The sequence below is a fragment of the Galeopterus variegatus genome, unplaced genomic scaffold (assembly GCF_000696425.1).
Source record: "Galeopterus variegatus unplaced genomic scaffold, G_variegatus-3.0.2 Scaffold23922, whole genome shotgun sequence".
Taxonomy (NCBI): Eukaryota; Metazoa; Chordata; class Mammalia; order Dermoptera; family Cynocephalidae; genus Galeopterus; species Galeopterus variegatus.
In genome coordinates this window covers 4,027-10,379 of record NW_007750033.1, presented here as the reverse complement: position 1 = coordinate 10,379, position 6,353 = coordinate 4,027, and the positions used below count along the sequence as shown (strand labels likewise).

The 6,353-nt window shown below is 40.1% G+C and overlaps 1 long non-coding RNA gene across 1 annotated transcript; it reads left to right on the top strand.

Annotated features, from left to right (window-relative positions):
- Positions 1-3,657: 3,657 nt before the first annotated feature.
- Positions 3,658-5,916, top strand: LOC103583527. Its single transcript, XR_549866.1, has 3 exons — positions 3,658-3,741; positions 5,130-5,230; positions 5,859-5,916. It is a non-coding gene; the product is annotated as an uncharacterized LOC103583527 (long non-coding RNA).
- The last annotated feature ends 437 nt before the right edge of the window (positions 5,917-6,353 follow it).

The following is a 6,353-nucleotide window of genomic DNA, read 5'->3' as shown; positions in this document are numbered from 1 at the left end:
ACAGAAATGTAAATTGGACCTGTTTTTACATGCCTTATTGTCCTGCTTTTGCTACTAAGATTAAGATCCAGGGAATAGACAAAGTAGAAGCACATAGATTGTGATCCAGGCACTTCTACCTAACAGTTCTGGCTTCATTTGTGTGGATCCCACTAATCGACACATTGTCATACAGCCTTCAAAGCCTTTTCTGATTCCAGTGGTCTTTATCCAGCATGTTCGCATACAAAAGTACTGCCAGCTTTTTTTTATAGAAATAGCCTAGATATTTTGTCATCTTTAGTTCCCTTTGACCTGAACTCTTTGGTGCTTGCAAGTATTAACAGGTGTTTGAAACAAGACATCTATGATTTGGGGGTAGTTTGTTAGAGTTGATGGAGAATAGATACGAACCCCCCAAAACCAGATAACTCTTTTGGTGGATGAGCTGCCAAGGGTTAGGTGGAAATTGTTCAGAATGTTTTAATGGATACGAAGAGTAAACACTTTTAAAATGTTGTTCCATCACTCTCATTCTGGAGATTTAAAAATGGAAACTGTTAGTATAGTTTGCATAAAGTTAAAGGGGATCTGGCTTCATAGTCATCACATTGCTTGGGAATGGCCCCTGCTCTTTAGCATTAACCTGAAACTTAATAGCAGGGGTGGGGTGGGCAGGTTGCAGGAATGACAAATGAAGAAAGTCTCACTCCTTACTCCCCCTTCTCTTTTCTTTGCATGTACATAATCTTATGCAGTCTGTCCTTCCCTCACACCTATGAACTCATGCCCAGTTTATCCTCCCACTCAGACTGAAGCTTTGAAAGTCACTCTTTCTTTTTGCCATCTCCCAGCCCTTGTCACCTGGGGTGGGACCAATGGCTAGAGAACTGGAAAATGGGTAGCCTGGCAAAGGTTGTAGGCAGGGATTTGAGGAGATGATTGTGTTATAGAAGGCTGAAAGCCCTATACGGCTGGGCTGTGTACGGCCAGGTATGGCCATGGCAGCCCAACTCCTACATCATCCATCCATGTCCTGAAGACCCAGCAGCCTTTGAGGAGGGTGGGATCCCACTGGGGCAGGAGCCTCATTTCTTCACCTCAGGAGTCCTCTGTGACTGTTTCAGAAGGTGATGTTAAAGCCGCTGGGTCAATTGTAGACCCAGTGCAGGCGAGCAAAGAGTGGGACTTCCTTTGTTTCTAGGATCATTGCTGTCTTCGTCACCTGCAAAGTCCCCTGGAATATTTAAAAAGGACACTAACAGGACTGGACACAACTCAAGTGTATTTGCTTATGTAGCATTTTGGGGGGGAGGGGTTGGCAGTTTATTTTGATTCAACAAAAACTCATCGAGCACCTGTTGGCTATGTAGCACTAAGCTGAACATTGTGGGTATGGGGCTATATATAAAAAGTTGAATAAATCACAGTTCCTTTATAAACACTCCGTGTTCCCATGAAACACCTCCATGATGTTGTCTGAAATGTCCCCAGCCTTGATAAGTGTGTTTTTCTCAGGGTCCTGGTTAACTGGTATCCTGCTGGAAACAAGGAATTCACCTTCACTCTACACCCCACCCCACCCCTGAGCAAATCCATTTTAAGGCCTGAGGAGAATGATTCTGAAAGGTGCCTAGAACAAAGGAAATAAAGACACCACCCCAGGAAAATGGTCTGACTTCCTTGCTCGCATTTTTCTATTCTGGGTTTGGTCTGTTTTAGAATGAGGTGAGCACGTCTGTGGTGAGGTTGCCCAGCCCAAGCCCCCTCATGAAAAGATCAGCCTGAAAAGTGAAGCCCCTCTCCCCTCTCTCTGCCTCTTGAGACATTCTGGTTCTAATTCCTATTTTTTGCGCTTGGCCAAGACCTAGCCAAAAGATTCTATTCCTATACATTCTTCCCTTCTTACTGTTTCACCAGAAGGGCTCAGGCTCCATACCTGCTGTATTTATGAACATGTCCATCAGTTTTCATCCCATTATGCCAGGCCTGTCCAAACCTAACAGCGGCTTGAGTTAACTGGGATACCTCTGAGATCACTATGCAAAGATTTTCCTCCTGTTTACAGATGCCAGATATCCCATATCCTCCCAGGGTCTGTAGTTCTCATGTTAAGACACACTTTAAAAAAAAAAAAAGACACACTGAATAGCTATTTTCCCCTAAATTAAAAAGATCAGATAAATTGTATTTCATCCAAATTCAATGTATAAAAGTGCATGGACTCTTGAGAAGTGAGAAAATAAAGACATAGCACTTTCTCTACTAGAAACCTGTTAACCAGTTTACATGACATCATACACTTGTCCTCTGCCATGCTGTAAAATTTGTTAAAGAGAATTCACAGGCCTCCTTGTATTCGAATACAATTATCTCATGAACTCTTAAAAATGTACTTATTGAAGTATTCTTGGACTTAGCACGAAACAATAAAGCTTTGAATGAACACATAATAATTCATTTACCTAAAGTTCCTTCTTCCCAAAATATTTTGGGAATTCATACTCTGTAGCTGTAGTGGAGCTTTTTCCCACTCCTCAAGATTAACTGGCTGTCAGTGCTTACACTGGGAGCTTGCCTTCCACTTAACAGGAATGGCAGAATATATGAAAAGATCGGGCATGAGATGGTGTTAAAAATCATCTGGTGCTTACAGAGGAGGTATTCCAAAGCCAAAAGACAAAAGTAAGCTCTATCTTCAAGTCAAAGCCGGACTTCTGGATTTATAGTTTAAATTATCATGGCAACAAATTATCTGGGCTTCCAATCAGGGAGTGAATGAAGTCTCCTTTGGTGGCTAAGGCATGGCTGAGAGCCAAGTATGGGGTTCCAGGGTACTCAGTCCTCTCCTAGATAGCTTTCATGTTGAGTGTCACCAACGCATTTGTACGGGGAGTCTCTCCTTCCTACTTTTATGAACACCAGGAAACATGCTTATTAATAGGTGTTATCCATTTGACTGGCCTTGATGCTCCCCATACCAGTTAAAAGGCATTTCAAAAATACCATGTCTCAGAGTAGTGCCAAGATCCTGTTGAAACATTGGATAATTTTACCCCTGACCCCCCCCCACCCAACCTACCACTTTCATAATAAAGTCCCTAATCATTGAAGCAGCTGACTTTTCATAGTGGCTCAAGTGTGCTTACCTTGAAAGCAAAAACAAAACCTGTCTGATAAGGTATGTCAACTGTAGGAATTGTGAAAGCCAGATTAAGGGCAGTCCCAGGCATGGGCTGAGTTCTGCAGGTCTCCTAATTTACCCCAGGCCTTGATAGAGTCAATATGAGGTTTTATGCTAGAGCAACTGTCCCACCTGCCACATTCCTTTCTCCTAAGGAAGTAATTTGGTAGGACCAAAATGTATCATTGCTTTTGTCTAACAGCATTTATCTCCCTCCCTCCACCCCCCACAGATTCCCTTGTTTTCAGAGCACCGAAGGGAACCACTTGTCTTAGAATCAAGTAGAATCACTAGCATAACCAGCTCTGGTAACCAGAAGGTCATTGGAGGAGCTAGTTTGGAAAATAAAAAAACACCTACAAATGAAAATTAATTTTATTCTCCTTTCTTCTTCTTTCCCCTAGTCCCACCATCCCCAATATTACTTTGGTCTTTGTGGCAGAGAAAACAGATTGGACAATAACTTGAATTTTTCTTTGTTTCCTTTCGGCCCTAGCATTACCAGAACCTTTGCATCGGGGAAAACAGAAAAGGTGATCTTTCAAGCACTCAAGGAATTAGGTCTTCCCAGTGGAAAGGTATCCATTAACTTAATCATGTGTTTCTAAAACCCTTTTGTTGATTTATGGTTTCATATGTAATAAACTAGATTATTGATTTTAAACTGATCTCAATTAGATTCAGAATTAGATTCAGTGACAGATAGTACAGTTAATTTTCTGTTCATTCTCCTTCCTTTCTTCCTTTTGTTTTCTGGGCATTTTAACCCAAGTGTTTTAAAATTCAAATAATTCACTTCAAAATGATTTTTGTCAACTTTATCTAGAAAAGGAAATGAAAGCCAGGCTGCTCTTTTACAGAGCTTAGGGAGCTTATCTTAGAGAAGTCTGTCAACAGTTCCCCAGCCAAGCACAATGTCAGCACGAATAATTAACTAATAAATTTAATTCTTTAAGATGCCTGTGCAATATTTTATGAATCTTCTCTCCCCAGAACATTTGTGTTCATTTGCCCTTCAGATTTAAAACAATGAAAATTGATGTGTTGACTGCAAGAAAGATTTAAGCCTGTACCTGCTTTAACAAGTCCTATTTGAAATATAAATTTCAGTATGAAAAACAAAATCTTATATGGACATCCTAAGCCCCTTTATGTGGTCTTGTGGAAATTCACAAAATAATCATAAACATTGGGCTTGATTTATTCCACGTCCTTTAGGCAGGCACTTACTTTATGAGTCCGTTTTTGTGTTGCTATAAGAATATGTGAAACTGGGTAATTTATAAAGAAAAGGGGTTTATTTGGCTCATGATTCTGGGACAGCTGCATCTGGCATGGGCCTCAGGCTCCTTCTACTCATGGCATAAAAACGGAAGACCAACCTGCGGGTAAAAGCAGATAATATGGCCAGAGGAAGCAAGAGAGAGAAAGGGGAGGTGTCATGTTCCTTTAAACAACCAGTTCTCACAGGAACTCAGAGTCCCCACCAGCCCCCCACCCCCGCCCCAGAGGGCGTTAATCTATTCATGGGGAATCTGCCTGCCCAAGACCTGAACAGCTTCCAGTAGTGCCATGTTGGGGATTGGATTTTGACATGAGCTTTGGAGGACAACATATCTAAACTCTTATCACTTACTTTTCTCCCTCAAAGAGAGATAGAGGAAATGTTTCTCTGTTTGTCCTTTGGGGTGTTTCCCAGAGAAGCTCAGCTTTAGCCAAATGTTTGTACACATGAACCATGGCTGCATGAGAACTAGAAATGCTCATTTACCTGTGCTGTGTTCTAGCAGGATAGCCTGGCCGTGCCTGGAAGGTGGCCTCCTGGCTTCTATCAGCAAGAATTAGAGACGGAGGCCCTGGGATTCCAAGTGATCATGACCTTGCTTCATGACCCTGTAGATCTCACCCTCCACAGAAGAAAACAGTGCTATGATATCAATCAATGACACTCTTTTATTCTTCACAGAATGATGAAATTGAGCCTGCAGCATTTACTTATGAAAAGTTCTATGAACTGACACAAAAGATTTGTCCCCGAACGGACATAGAAGATCTTTTTAAAAAAATGTAAGTTTTATTTATGAGAAAGTATCATATAAATATTATTGTCCTTTTAGATTTTTAAAGCAGTTTTGTCATAATATTTTAATATAGTATGTTGGTAGTATCTAGGAATATCTAGTCAGCATTACATTTTCACCCCTTAGTTTATCAGTGTAAAAGTTCACTCAGTTTTTGAGAAACTTTTACGTAAGTTAGTTGCAGCACCTGGAACTTTTCCCCCCTTGCATTGGCTTTACTAACTACCTACAATTTTAACCTGCTCCTTTAGGTATTAACCCATTATGTGAACTAACTAGATTCAGTTTGGAATGTTAATATGTTGTTGAAAAGTTCATTCATTCCAGTTATTACAAATGGATGACTTACATGTTGTTTTTGAAATAACGTCTTTCGATGATGCTAAAGTAGAATTGTAGATGTTTTCTGTGACCTAGCAGGAGTGTTTTCTTTCCTTTGTTGTTGTTGGGTTTTTTTACCCTTACAAACAGTCTCTGGCCATTTTAAGAATTCACCACTATTTCAGGGTTAGAAAATAAGTTTAGAATTATCATCAGCAAATGTCAACATGTAAATCGTACCTACTATAGTATCATATACAAAAACTTACTTTTTCTAATAAATTTCTTTTCAGCAATGGAGACAAAACTGATTATTTAACGGTAGACCAATTAGTGAGCTTTCTAAATGAAGTAAGCTTTTTCATACATTAACTCCATAAAGTCTGTGTGCAGTGGCTTACCTCCTCCAGTGTCCTCATTGCATGTCCAGATCATACGCCTTTAGTCACTTTGCTTCTGACCTGCTGATCTTTCCATTATGGCTTTACCAGGTGCAAAAATCAGCTGCTGCCCCGTGTGTCCATGTGCTTCCTATGCATTGGCTTTGCACACTATTTTATGTTGGTTTCTTGCTGTGATGTGTAGCTCTGGTTCTGTGTGTATGTGTGAATTTTATAATATATTCATTTAATTAAATGTCTCTATGTTTTTGCAAGATGGTATTTAAGATATTTTTTTTTTCTATTGATCTCATTAAATAGAAAGAGAATGGATTGAGTTTGCCATTGCTGTAGTTAGATTCTCCATTGCTAACTTTATCTCATACCTTTGCATGGACTGGAAAGCTT